Source organism: Triticum urartu, chromosome 5, assembly GCF_003073215.2.
Source record: "Triticum urartu cultivar G1812 chromosome 5, Tu2.1, whole genome shotgun sequence".
Lineage (NCBI taxonomy): Eukaryota > Viridiplantae > Streptophyta > Magnoliopsida > Poales > Poaceae > Triticum > Triticum urartu.
The window spans coordinates 349,455,995-349,471,030 of NC_053026.1; positions in this window are offsets into that span (position 1 = coordinate 349,455,995).

Genomic DNA, 15,036 nt, shown 5'->3' on the forward strand with positions numbered 1-15,036 from the left:
TGCGAATTTGTGAATCTCTTTCAACATTATTGACCCTTACTAACAATTGCATCAATTTTTTGTGCCACTTGTCCTAACCAAGCCACTCGATAGCTTTACTTTGTAGATGTGAGTGAGCAAGTCCGGTACCAATTCCACTATTCTTTCATTTCACATTGAGTGAAACGGGATACATCCTCAACTTTGGGAAAAGGTAGCTTGGTATTGTTTATCTCATTTTCTATTCACCTCTACTCGAGTCTTGTGATGGATAGGCAAAGCATATCTACTTTGGTCTACACTAACAACGACGAGTTTGATGCCACGGAAAACTTCTTCGAAGCCAAGATGGATGCTCAAATGGAGGAGATCAAAGCCCTCATCAAGACCTACAAGCGGTCTTTCTCATCTTCGAGAAGACGCTCAAGTGCACATGCTTCCGAGCTACCATCTCCGGCAAGGTCACATCGGCATCGGCACCATCACTGATGTAGGGTGGAACCCTCTAGGCCAATCTTTCATGATTTGGAGGGGGATTCCCGAAGAACACGATGAACACACGAGGGGAAACGAGAGGACACTCGAATCAACAAGAATAGGTCACACATGTGCTAGATCCATGAACACAAAGAGAGACACATGATTCAAATCCAACAAAGAGGGATATAAGTAACTAGTTCATCTCCAAGAGGAGGTCTTGAACCCACTAGGGGATCTTCGCGTAGGTGAAGGGCTTGAATCCACTTGGGAGATCTTCGCCTAGGTGGAGGGCTTGAATCCACGTGGGAGATCTTCTCCTAGGTGGAGGGCTTTGAATCCACTTGGGAGATCTTCTCCTAGGTGGAGGGCTTGGCCTCCAATGGAATAGGTAACAAGTGGATGAGCAAAGCTCTATCTCTCATATGAGCTATACCAATGCTAGCCCTAATAAGAGGGAGGAGTATATATATAGTCTAGGGTGCGAAAGGGTACATGGGCTTCGGCCCAGCACTCTGTGCACAGACGAGCGTCGGGCGTCCGGACATCCAGTGGCTCGCGAGGGTGTCGGACGTCCGACATTTCAACTCGGATCAGGTGGCGTCGGATTTCTGAAGGCGGTTAGCCGTCCGGTCGTTGGTCGTCTGGAGGTCTCGAATTTCCAATAATTTCCCTTTTGTTGGGTGGCACCATATGTCCGGAGGGACCCGGTCGTCCGGTCGTTGGGGCGTGTCGGACGTCCGGTCCGTGCCGGTTGTCCGGCCGCTGTAGTGTTCGTTGGCTGGGACTTGGGCTGGCCGGAGCTTCAGGCGTCGGACGTTCGACGGGGTCCGGTCGTCCGGTGGCTGGGGTTTTTCTGGCAGCTCTTCTTCTTGGTTCTTGTACTTGGTGTCCTCGCCATCTTGGTCGTTGGGTGTAGTTGCTCCGTGGCTATCCTCAAGGTACTTGATCACACATAGGGTTTCCGCTTAAGGTAGTAGCCATGTCTCACATATAGAAAGTGCTAGTTCGGAGAGGAGCGAGTTCACCTTAGTTTCGATAGCCCTTGCTCAAGCTCTTTTCATAGGTCGATGTGGTGTCGTAGGAGACGAAGGTAGGTCCATGGGGATGACCATAGGATGCTCCGCATCATCCCCCCCTTGGGAAAGATCCGACCTCGGATCGAAAGCCTCATCACCATGGTAGGGAGAGAGATCTTTGACGTTGAAGATGTCACTCACGAAGTACTTGTCACGTGGGATGTCGATCTTGTAGGCGTTGTTGTTATAGCGTTCAAGCACCTTGAAGGGTCCATCAGCTCGTGGTAGAAGCTTGGACTTGCATTCATTGGGGAAGTGGTCCTTGCAAAGGTGTAGCCACACAAGATCTCCAATGTTGAATATCATGGGGTGCTTGTTGAAGTTGATCTTGGCCGCGAGGCGTTGTACTTGGTGCTCGATGGTGTGCCTTGTATCTTCATGCACCTTCTTGAGATAGCTCGCTCGAGTGTTCGCATCCATGTTGATGCTCTCTTGTAGTGGTAGTGGTAGAATGTCCAATGGGGACAACGGGTTGAAGCCGTAGACGACCTCAAATGGGGACTTGCCAGTATTCGAATGTCTTGCGCGGTTGCAGGCGTGCTCAGTGATGGGTAGACACTCCTCCCACTCCTTTATGTTCTTCTTGATCAACACGCGTAGGAGAGTGGATAGCGTCCGGTTTGTGACCTTCGTTTGGCCGTTGGTTTGTGGATGGTATGCCGAAGAGAATAAGAGCTTGCTTCCGAGCTTGGCGCATAGTGTCTTCCAAAAATAGCTTAGGAACTTGACGCCGCGGTCCAAGACAATCGTCTTTGGCACTCCATGTAGACGCAAGATTTCCCTACAAAAGAGATTGGCAACATGTGAAGCATCGTCTATCTTGTCGCATGGAATAAAATGTGCCATCTTAGAGAAACGGTCCACAACAAAAACACATAATCTTTGCCATTTCAAGTTCAAGGCAACCCAAGCACAAAGCCCATACTAATATCTTCCCATGGGTGATACGGAATAGGAAGTGGCACATAGAGACCATGGGATTGAGCTTTAGACTTAGCTTTGTGACATGTAGAGCTTCGGTTGGTGTAGCGGGAGACGTCGCGGAACATCTTGGGCCAAAAGTAGTTCTTTGAGAGCGTAGCAGAGGTCTTCTCGCGTCCAATGTGTCCCATAAGTCCTCCATGAGATTCTTGCAAAAGTAACAAACGAAGAGAAGACTCAGGGATAAATAGTTTGTTAGCTCTCATAAGATAATCATCTTTGATGTAATAGTGTTCCCAAGATGTATGGGTCAAACATTTGGCATAAGGAATAGCAAAAGTAGGATCATGCACATACAAGTCTTTTATGTGCTCAAAGTCAATGACATTCAATCCAAGTTGAGTAACAAGCATGAATTTGCGGGATAAAGCATCCGCCACAACATTCTCCTTGCCTTTGATATACTTGATGACATAAGGAAATGACTCAATGAATTCACTCCACTTAGCATGACGCTTGTTCAACTTAGTTTGACCCTTGAGGTACTTAAGTGTTTCATGATCCATGTGAAGAATGAACTCGTGAGGGCGGAGATAATGCTCCCAAACATGCAAGACTATCACTAAAGCATACAGCTCTTTGTCATAGATGGGGTAGTTAAGTTGCGCTCTAGAAAGTTTTTCACTAAAGTATGCTATGGGGTGCTTCTCTTGCATCAACACACCTCCTATGCCATAACCGCTAGCATCGCAATATATCTCAAAAGGTTTATCAAAGTTGGGTAATGCAAGCAAAGGGGCATGCATAAGCAAATTCTTAAGATCATTGAATGCGATATCTTACTCAAGATGCATTCTTCTTACTCAAGGCATGCAAAGGTAAAGCAATTGTGCTAAAATCCTTCACAAAGCGACGATAAAATCCGGCCAAGCCAAGAAAACTACACACTTGTTGCAAGTTTGTGGGTTGGGGCCAAGTTTTAATAGCTTCAATCTTGGTTTTGTCTACATGCACACCCTTAATTAGGAGAGACAACGAATCCTAGGAAAACAAGTTTGTCTACATAACTAGCCATTTGTATAAGACAAATTTGGTCTTAAATGTGGTTTTCCATTCATCACCCTCATGTATGCAGATTTGATAGTAGTCACTCTTAAGATCAATCTTAGAGAAAATTGTGGCAAGGCAAGACAATAACATAACATTAACAGGTTAAGTTATCAACAACTACTATGGTGTGGAAGCAATAACTAAGCAGGGTATGAAACTACTAGAATACTGATGAACCAACATCTCTGATCTCAAGAACCATCTCACTCTTGGTTGTCCAACCAAGCAATAAATCACCTTGATCACCTCATGATCAATACCTCCACGTGATCACCGCGTGACCACATCACAAACTGAATGATCATCCTCAAGACCATCTCAACATCATCACCGGCATCCTGCCAAACTGATACCGCTCACATAATCAACATATAAGTCATCTAAAAAGTCATTCCGTCATGTGAGTGTTGATCGAAAGGTACACCTAGTATGAACTGTGCCCATGACGAGGACACGGCTATCGATAGTCTATACACACTCTACAGAGTTTAGCACACTGTACCCACATCACAAAACCCATGGCCTCGTGCTCCCATTCGGGTGGACCAACGGTGTTCCAACAAAACCAATCTACTGCATGACACTCTCCCGGCCACTCCGACCAACTCCGACCAACTCCACTTTGGGCTAAGTCATGGGTGGCCCTGATGCCACTCTGGACATCCAACGGCCACCGTCGTGGCAAAAACAAAAACAGTCCCAAATAGGGACAACCCGGGTACAACACAACTTGAGCACACAAGGCCTATGGCCGCCTACCTAATCAGGGTAGCGCACGCACATAACCTTCCTTAGTTGGAGGAACCGACGAGAGGAACGGCAATAGACCGCATTAGGGCCCTGCCATAAAGGCAAATGTGGTTGCACTGAAAAAGCCCGGTTCGATGGCACCTGACCAATGAAATGACATAATTTGTCCCCAAGATAGATCTGTGCTAACTGCTGCTCTAATCTCATACCAACCTGCGATCCAAGTTAAAGCAATATCCAACAAATGATCCAGAGCATACTATCATCATAACCAAATACTCCGAGGATAGAATATCACTACTATGATGATGAATCCAAGCATAATGATACTACTAGGCCAATAGCAAGAGCAAGATAGCTAACCATAGAACAACGTGATATCATCAAATCCAAACCATACTCCAAAGCATAATATCTCAAATAATCATGATGAAAATAATAATAATAATAATAATAGCCACTAATAATCTAATGGGAACATGTCATCCTCATAATCTACAAAATATTATCCCTAGAAATCCAAACAACATCATGGCAGTAGCAAGATCAACATATCACTCCAAGAAATGCCATGAATAAATCTTGTAGCTAAATGCACATTTTAAGCAAGTTCAAATTAGTAAACCATGGCATTGCATTGCAATCATGCAAATGAGGGTGTGGCTTGCCTGGGAGAGGTGGAATAACCGGGAAGAAGTGTGAGAAGGTCGCGGAAAGAATTGCCGAAAATCTTTCTCTCTCGAAGGGGGCTGCATAAGGGCAGGGGAAATGGTCATTTTCAGAATGTTATCACATGGTGAAAATGATACCATCGGAATGGGCTCGACAAGACAAAGAAGTGGGCTTTGGAATCACCTCATTTGGAGTAGGGAGTAAAAAGATATGATTGCTTTTGTACCAAGGACCCATCTGTATTAAAATCCTTACAAACATGCCCTTAGTTGGAAAAACAGAATGCGCCTTTGCCGAAAATACGTCTTCTGAAAAGGAAAGCGCATTCTCAGCCGCAGTAAGAGGAAAGTACGTTTTTCAAAGAAGAAAGCATATTTTTGGGAATACACTTCCACTTACTCCACGTCAGCGGGCCGGCCGGGTCAGCGCCTAGAGGCCAACAGGTGGGGCCCATGAGCAGGGGGGTTGTCGTCTTCAACTTCTCGCCCGTGCTCGACCAAGGCAAAGGCGAGGCTCGGCCGGCATTTGCCGACGACTCCGGCCATCTCCCACAGAGTTCTACACATGGATGAGCTCAGCGCGGAGTGGCGCATCGAGTGGTGTAAGTTACGACCTCCGAGAAGGGCTGAGGCGATGGCAGCTTTGACGCCAGCAGTGCGAGGTCGTCGGACGATGTTGGAGTCAGGGCTTCGGTGCACCGGTGGTCGAGTGTAACACCCCGAATATGATTTACCCAATTTGTACTCCAACTCTTGCGGTTTCCGGCGTTAAATTATTTTATTTTCTCGGGTTCGGGTCTTTGTCTCCGTGTGTTGTTATCGTTGCCATGCATCTCATATCATGTCATCATGTGCATTGCATTTGCATACGTGTTCATCTCATGCATTTGAGCTTTTTCCCCGTTGTCCATTTTGCATTCCGATACTTCGTTCTCCTCCGGTGGTCATTTCTAGCCTTCTTTCGTGTGTGGGGATTAAATATTTCCGGATTGGACCGAGACTTGCCAAGCGGCCTTGGTTTACTACCAGTAGACCGCCTGCCAAGTTTCGTACCGTTTGGACTTCGTTTGATGCTCCAACGGTTAACCGAGGGACCAAAAAGGCCTCGTGTGTGTTGCAGCCCAACACCCCTCCAAGTTGGCCCAAAACCCACCAAAACCCTCTCCATCATCTAGAGCGTTCGATCACGATCGCGTGGCTGAAAACCGCACCTCATTTGGACTCTCCTAGCTCCCTCTATGCCTATATATAGACCCCCTCTTCCAAATTCGCGGTTCCCCTCGTCCCTAACCCTAAATCCCAGACCCGCCGCCCGCCGGACATTTTTCCGTCCGACCGGACATTGTCCGCTCCCCCGCCGGCCACTCCGGGAGCGCCACCTGTCCCCGGGGCGGGACCGCTTTGCCGCCGCCGCCCGAGGCCCGCTAGGCCCGCGGGAAGCCCCCGCGGCCCGGTCCGCCCGTCGCCGCCCGGGTCGGCCTCCTCCCTTGCCGTGCCGCTCGCGCCAGCTGCCGGCTCCGCCGCGACGCCCCTCGTCGCCGGCGCCGACCCCGCTCGCCGCCGTCCCGCATCCGGTGCCGCCCGACCTCGCCCGAGCCTCTCCGGCCATCTCCGCCGTCCGCCGCTCCGGCCCCAAGCTCCGGCGACCGGATCTGCGCCGCCCCTGACCGTCTCTTCAAGCTCCAGCCGCCACTTCTCCAACTCCGGCGAACTCACTCCGGCCAACCTCGGGAAACGCGCCAGATCCAGATCTGGATCTCGTCTGGGTTGACTTTCTCCCGAAACCCTAGTTTACATGCTCCTGTTCATCGCATCGTAACTCCTCATCCGTAGCTCCGTTTTGGGCATATAACATATCAAAATGTTCATCTCAGAGAGTACATCATTTCATTCCATTGCATCATTTTCATTTGAGTTCATCTTGATGCCCGAAATGCTGTTAGAACAGTGCTACTTGAGATAATTGTCAGATCTGCTGCTCCATTTAGATATTTGTCATTTTTGCCATGATTATTTATGTACTTGATTGACGTGGCGAGTGTAAGCCAACTATGTTATCTCCCCTTTTATCTATATATTACATGGGATGTTGTGAAGATTGCCTAACTTGCGACATATGCCTTCAATGCGATTACGTCTCTAAGTCGTGCCTCGACACGTGGGAGCTATAGTCGCATCGAGGGTGTTACAAGTTGGTAATCAGAGCCTTCCCTGAGCTTAGGAGCCCCATTGCTTGATCATTTTTAGCAGCCGAGTTGTGTCTAGAAAAATGTTTTGAGTCATTTAGGAAGTAGATATCGGAGGGTTTAGGAATTCTTTTTACTTCCCAGTCTCCTCATCGCTCTGGTAAGGCATCCCGACGTAGAGTTTTGACCCTTCTCTTCTCAAATTTCACTAAAAAAAATTTAGGATCACGCGGGTATCTTGGAATCGTTCCGATGGTTTTATGACGAGAACATTGTCTTGGTGCCTCCTGTCAGGGGTTTTGTGGAAGTGTCCCGGGGAGTTGAGCTCTGAGGTGTTGTCGTCATAATTTTATCGTTGCAGTTCTGGAATACCTGAGTTTAGTACGCCGACATCGAAAATCTCTTTTATGCAGTTCGTTGGTGAGATAACCTCGACGCCACCCAGTACTGGGGCGGGAGTTCAGGAGTATCGCCATAACTTGTATAACGGATGCTTTTCGAAGGTTGAGGTAGATGGTTTCCGAAGTTTTTCTCGGTTATGTGTTGAAGGATGGATACAGCTGGATGTAGGATTTGCTAGATTTGGGTGAGATATTATGCTTCCCCTGTATCCCCAACACCTGATTGCATAACCGGAAAGGTTCGGGAGTTTCATAGATGGGAATTCTAGTAGCTCTAGTGCTTCTTCCACGGATATTTGGTTTGAGATTGGGATTTCTTACCGATTATTTGTTCTTGATCCGTACCTTGTTGACTTATTTCTCTACCTAAATTCTAAGTGGTTTCTCAATTTATGGATATGTGACCATTTCAAGAGGAATGCATTCGTTCATTTTGTTCGGATGTGAAGACTATATGTTGCAATTTTTATTCCGTTGGATTCAGCTTCATTTTGTCTGTCAATGTGCTAACGGTGGTCAACCTCTTCAGGATGGCTCCTCCAACGCGCATGACTCCGAATCCTGATCCGCCACCACCTCCACCACCTCCGGAGGCATGGCAAGTTGTGATGGCCGCAACCAATGCAAACACACAGTTGATCATGCAAATTCTCCAAGAGCGCAATCAAGGCAACCAAGGGAACCAAGGCAACAATCAGAATCACTTTGCTACACTCAACCAGTTCCTTGCTAACGGGCCAAAGACTTTCAGCAATTGTGTTGAGGCAACCGATGCTGACGATTGGCTTGTGGATCTGTGCAAGCATTTCGAGTGCAGTAACGTCATGCATGATGACTTTGTCAAGTTCGCTTCCTTCCAACTCAAAGATCAAGCTGCAGAATGGTTCCAGCAGTACAAGGATTCCAGAGGTGGACGTGTAATTACCTGGGATGAATTCCGTCAAGATTTCAGAGCCCACCATATCCCTCAGAGCATGGTTGAAAGCAAGCGTGAGGAATTCCGCAACCTGAAGCAAGGCTCTTTGTCCGTCTATGACTACAACAAGTTGTTCCAGAAGCTCGCCCGCTTTGCCAAGCAGGACGTCCCTGATGAGAAGAGCATGATATACCAGTTCAGGGGTGGTCTCAGAGAAGAAATTCAGCTCGCTCTTGTTCTCTTTGAGCCCTTGAGGTACGATGAGTTCTACAACATGGCGTTGAAGCAAGAGGCTGCTCAATTGAGGTGTGATGCTTCCAAGAAGCGAGTCAGAGATGCTACTCCTTCTTCCTCTACTCAAGTGGCCAAGCAGTAGAAGTATTGGCTTCCTCCTCCTCCGTTCCGTCAGCCGTATCAGCAGAAGAGCAAAGGTGGCAGTGGATCTTCCCACCCACCCAACCCTGGCTTTCAGAACAAGACTTCGTCCCAACCTCCAAGATCGAGTGCTCCGTATCACCGTCCGCTTTCAGAGGTCACGTGCAACAAGTGCCAACAAAAGGGTCACTATGCCAACAAGTGTTTCAACCAGAGGCGTCTTCCTCCTCCTCCTCCTGTCAGATCGGCAAGTACAGATGTGGTCAAGCATAACCCCAAGTACGCCAAGGTCAATATGGTGAATGCAGCTCAGGCAGAGGATTCATCAGATGTCATCATGGGTAACCTTCCTGTTAACGATATTCCCACAAGAGTTCTTTTTGACGCGGGTGCATCGCATTGTTTCATCTCGAGACCTTTTGCATCTAAGCATGATTTTGTTACTCAAGTGTTGCCGAAACCGTTGGCTATTGTCTCTCCGGCCCGTCAAATGACATCTCGAGTATGCGTTCCGGATGTTACAATCACTTTGGGTGACTATAAGTTCTTGTCCTCTCCAAATGTTCTGGGTGACTCGGATATTGATCTTATTCTCAGAATGGATTGGCTTTCTAAGCACAAGGCTCAGCTTGATTGTGCAGCCAGGCAGATTCAATTGACTCATTCGTCTGAGGATGTAATTGTCTTTGCCGCTCGTAATGATACCGTCCGTCTATTTTCTCTCAATGAGAAGGGTGAACTCGATGCTATCTCGCAGATTCCAGTCGTTTGCGAATATCAAGACGTCTTTCCAGAAGAGCTTCCAGGAATGCCTCCGCACCGGCCAGTTGAATTCGTCATCGATCTTGAGCCTGGCACGGAACCAGTGTGCAAGCGTCCTTACAAGCTCGGACCTGAAGAGTTGAAGGAGCTGAAGAAGCAACTCGATATTCAAGAGAGAATGGGTCTCATCCGGCCTAGTTCTTCTCCGTGGGGTTGTGGTGTTCTTTTTGTGAAGAAGAAGGATGGAACGGACCGACTTTGTGTTGATTACCGTCCATTGAACAAGAAGACATCAAGAACAAATACCCACTTCCCAACATCAACGAGCTGTTCGAACAACTCAAAGGTGCCCAAGTATTCTCCAAGCTTGATCTCCATATGGGTTATCATCAGATTCGAATCCGTGAGCAAGATATTCCCAAGACGGCCTTTAGGACAAGCTATGGTTCATATGAATACACTGTCATGTCTTTTGGCCTCGTCAATGCTCCTCCGACTTTCTCTCGCATGATGAACTTCATCTTCAATGCCTACACCAATGACTTCATTTTAGTCTATCTCGACGACATTCTAGTTTTCTCGAAAAACAAGGAAGATCATGCCAAGCACTTGCGTTTGGTACTCGATAAGCTCAGAGAACACAAGTTCTACGCCAAGTTCTCCAAGTGCGAATTTTGGCTCGATGAGGTTCTTTATCTTGGTCATATCATCTCTGCCAAGGGCATTGCGGTGAATCCTGAGAAGGTGTCCGCAATTGTGAATTGGGAACCTCCTCAGAACGTGAAGCAACTCCGTAGCTTCCTCGGTCTCGCAAGCTACCGTTGAAGATTCGTTGAAAAATTTTCTAAGATCGCGAAGCCTCTCTCAAATCTTCTCCAGAAGCACGTCAAGTACGTTTGGTCTCCGGAGTGTGACATTGCTTTCAACACTTTGAAAGAGAAATTGATCACTGCTCTAGTTCTGACTCTGCCTGATGAATCCAAGCCGTACGAGGTCTTTTGTGATGCCTCTCTCCAAGGTCTTGGCGCAGTGTTGATGCAAGAGAAGAAAGTTGTTGCTTATACCTCTCGCCAGTTGAAGCCCAATGAGAAGAACTACCCCACTCATGATCTCGAGTTGGCGGCAGTTGTGCATGCTCTTTTGACTTGGAGACATCTCCTATTGGGAAGAAAAGTGGACATTTTCACTGACCACAAGAGTCTCAAGTACATCTTCACTCAGCCTAATCTCAACCTCAGGCAAACTCGATGGGTCGAAATGATTCAAGAGTATAATCCGAGTATCGAGTATACTTCAATCAAGGCCAATGTGATTGCTGACGCATTGAGCAGAAAGGCTTATTGCAACAGTCTGATTCTCAAGCCTTATCAACCCGAGCTTTGTGAAGCTTTCCGCAAACTTAATCTGCAAGTTGTTCCTCAAGGTTTCCTCGCCAACCTTCAAGTCTCTCCTACCTTGGAAGACCAGATTCGCCAAGCTCAGCTTCTTGATGCTATGGTGAAAAAGGTGAAGATTGGGATTGCCAAGAGTCAACCCAAGTACAAGTGTTACTGCCTTGATGACAAGGATACTCTCTTCTTCGAGGATCGTATTGTCGTGCCCAAAGGTGACCTCCATAAAGTGATCATGAACGAGGCTCACAATTCTCTCCTCTCCATCCACCCTGGGAGCACGAAGATGTATCAGGACCTCAAGCAGGCTTATTGGTGGACTCGAATGAAGCGCGAGATTGCTCAATTCGTGAACGAGTGTGATGTCTGCAGAAGAGTGAAGGCAGAACACCAAAGGCCAGCGGGTCTCCTCCAACCTCTTGCCATTTCAGAATGGAAGTTTGACCACATTGAAATGGACTTCGTGACTGGGTTTCCAAAGTCCAAGCATGGCAATGATGCTATATTCGTTGTCATCGACAAACTCACCAAAGTGGCTCACTTTCTACCTATCAAAGAGTCGATCACTGCAGCTCAGTTGGCGGAACTCTATACCTCTCGGATTGTCTCTCTGCACGGTATTCCACAAGTGATCTCTTCAGACCGTGGCAGCATCTTTACCTCCAAGTTTTGGGATTCTTTTCAGAAGGCCATGGGCACCAACATCCGCTTCAGCACAGCTTTCCATCCTCAAACTAGCGGTCAAGTCGAGCGTGTCAACCAGATTCTTGAAGATATGCTCAGGGCTTGTGTGATCTCCTTCGGCATGAAGTGGGAGGATTGTCTTCCTTATGCTGAATTCTCCTACAACAACAGTTTTCAAGCAAGTTCGGGCAAGGCCCCTTTTGAAATTCTGTATGGCAGGAAGTGTCGTACCCCTCTCAACTGGTCTGAAACCGGTGAACGTCAGCTTCTCGAAAATGACTTAATCACAGAGGCAGAGGAAATGTGCAAAGTCATTCGAGATAACCTCAAAGCAGCCCAATCCCGCCAGAAGAGCTACTATGACAGTAAGCACCGTGATTTGGCTTTCAAGATCGGAGATCATGTTTACCTCCGCATCTCTCCTATGAAAGGTACTCGCCGCTTCGGTATCAAAGGGAAGCTTGCCCCTAGATACGTGGGACCTTTCAAGATTGTCAGCAAGAGAGGCGACCTCGCCTATCAACTCGAGCTTCCTTCAAACTTTGCAAATGTTCATGATGTGTTCCATGTCTCTCAGCTCCGAAAGTGCTTCAAGACTCCTGACCGCACTGTCAACTTCGAGGACATTGAGCTCCAAGAAGATCTATCCTATCGTGAGCACCCCGTTGCTATTCTTAAAGAGATTGAACGCAAGACTCGCAACAAGTCAATCAAATTCCTCAAAGTCAAGTTGTCACACCATTCCGACCGTGAAGCTACCTGGGAACGCGAGGATCACCTCCCTTCTGAATACCGGGCGTTCTTTCAGTCCTAGATCTCGGGACGAGATCCTTTCGTAGTGGTGGAGTGTTGTAACACCCCGGATATGATTTACCCAATTTGTACTCCAACTCTTGTCGTTTCCGGCGTTAAGTTATTTTATTTTCTCGGGTTCGGGTCTTTGTCTCCGTGTGTTGTTATCGTTGCCATGCATCTCATATGATGTCATCATGTGCATTGCATTTGCATACGTGTTCATCTCATGCATTTGAGCTTTTTCCCTGTTGTCCGTTTCGCATTCCGACGCTTCGTTCTCCTCCGGTGGTCATTTCTAGCCTTCTTTCGTGTGTGGGGATTAAACATTTCCGGATTGGACCGAGACTTGCCAAGCGGCCTTGGTTTACTACCGGTAGACCGCCTGCCAAGTTTCGTACCATTTGGACTTCGTTTGATGCTCCAACGGTTAACCGAGGGACCGAAAAGGCCTCGTGTGTGTTGCAGCCCAACACCCCTCCAAGTTGGCCCAAAACCCTCTCCATCATCTAGAGTGTTCGATCACGATCGCGATGCCGAAAACCGCACCTCATTTGGACTCTCCTAGCTCCCTCTATGCCTATATATAGACCCCCTCCTCCAAATTCACGGTTCCCCTCGTCCCTAACCCTAAATCCCAGACCCGCCGCCTGCCGGACATTTTTCCGTCCGACCGGACATTGTCCGCTCCCCCGCCGGCCACTCCGGGAGCGCCACCTGTCCTCGGGGCGGGACCGCTTCGCCGCCGCCGCCCGAGGCCCGCCAGGCCCGCGGGAAGCCCCCGCGGCCCGGTCCGCCCGTCGCCGCCCGGGTCGGCCTCCTCCCTCGCCGTGCCGCTCGCGCCAGCTGCCGGCTCCGCCGCGACGCCCCTCGTCGCTGGCGCCGACCCCGCTCGCCGCCATCCCGCATCCGGTGCCGCCCGGCCTCGCCCGAGCCTCTCCGGCCATCTCCGCCGTCCGCCGCTCCGGCCCCGAGCTCCGGCGACCGGATCCGCGCCGCCCCTGACCGTCTCTTCAAGCTCCGGCCGCCACTTCTCCAACTCCGGCGAACTCATCCCGGCCAACCTCGGGAAACGCGCCAGATCCAGATCTGGATCTCGTCTGGGTTGACTTTCTCCCGAAACCCTAGTTCATATGCTCCTGTTCATCGCATCGTAACTCCTCATCCGTAGCTCCGTTTTGGGCATATAGCATATCAAAATGTTCATCTCAGAGAGTACATCATTTCATTCCATTGCATCATTTTTATTTGAGTTCATCTTGATGCCCGAGATGCTGTTAGAAGAGTGCTACTTGAGATAATTGTCAGATCTGTTGCTCCATTTAGATATTTGTCATTTTTGCCATGATTATTGTGTGCATGCTATGCCCATGAGCTCTACATATGTTTTGTTAAGGGTTTTGCCATCTTTCCAGAGGTGCAACCCATGTATTTTTGTGATGTGTGTGGTGACTAGCACAAGCTTGTCAAGTGAGGCACTTGGTAATGCTGATTCAGGGACTTAGCATTTCCACTAAGTCCTTGACCTGTTTATCTCATATGGCGATATGTTCATGTTGTTTCCTAGTGATCCGTGCCTCTTTGAGGATGATCAGTAAGTATGTTTTGTTAATCTTGTAGTGCTCTATCCATCGATGTCTTTGTTTGCAATTATGGAGCACCCTAGCTTGAGTCAATCGAGCTCTATTTTTGCTACTTCATGAATCTGGGCAGATTGTCTACTTGTTAGCGATTTCGCCGATGATGTTGTAGTTGATCCGTGCATGCTATGTTATTGTTCTTGTCATGTCTAGCTTGCATTTTGTGTATTCTTGATGGTTGTATGCTTAGATTATTATGACTTGCTCCGTAGTGAGTGCATCGAGCTCGTAAACATGCCTACTTGATATCTGTTTTCAGCATGCTCCAGTTTTCACTAAGTCTGAGAACTGATTATGTTTTTGCCATGTTCACATGCTTGCAATTGTATTTTTTGATCCCTTTTGGCTCAAGGTCACTAAGGGACTTTTGTTAAGATCTTTGAGCAGCTCCATGCCATTCTTTACTTTGCCATGTTCAGGTCCTGTAGCATATAGTTTTCATACTCCGAAGTGTGCTATCTGACCTGAAATTCCAGACAAGTGTTAATTTCACTAAGTCTGAAATCTGTTTGCCATATGCATTTTTGCCATGCTTGTTTGAACCTGTTAATGGATGAATTGGCCATAGCTCAGTGCTAGACTTTTGTTAAGCATCATGAATGAATCCCTGCCATGTATTTTGTTGTCATGTTTGGGTGCTTTAGCTTGTTCATCTCTTTGCATTTAGATGGCTACTTGCTGTAAATCGCAGACCGGGGTGTCATATTTGAATTGCTTGCCATTTCCAAACCGTAACTCCGATTCGGGCGTTCTTTATATCGTTTTCAAGCGATTTCATCTCATCTTTCCAGTGGCATACTTGGATTCCCAAGTTGAGGCCAGGTTCATGCATCCCTTGTCAAATCTTACATATGCATCCCGCATCGCATCCCGCATAGCATACCATCCTTGCACGTGGTTGA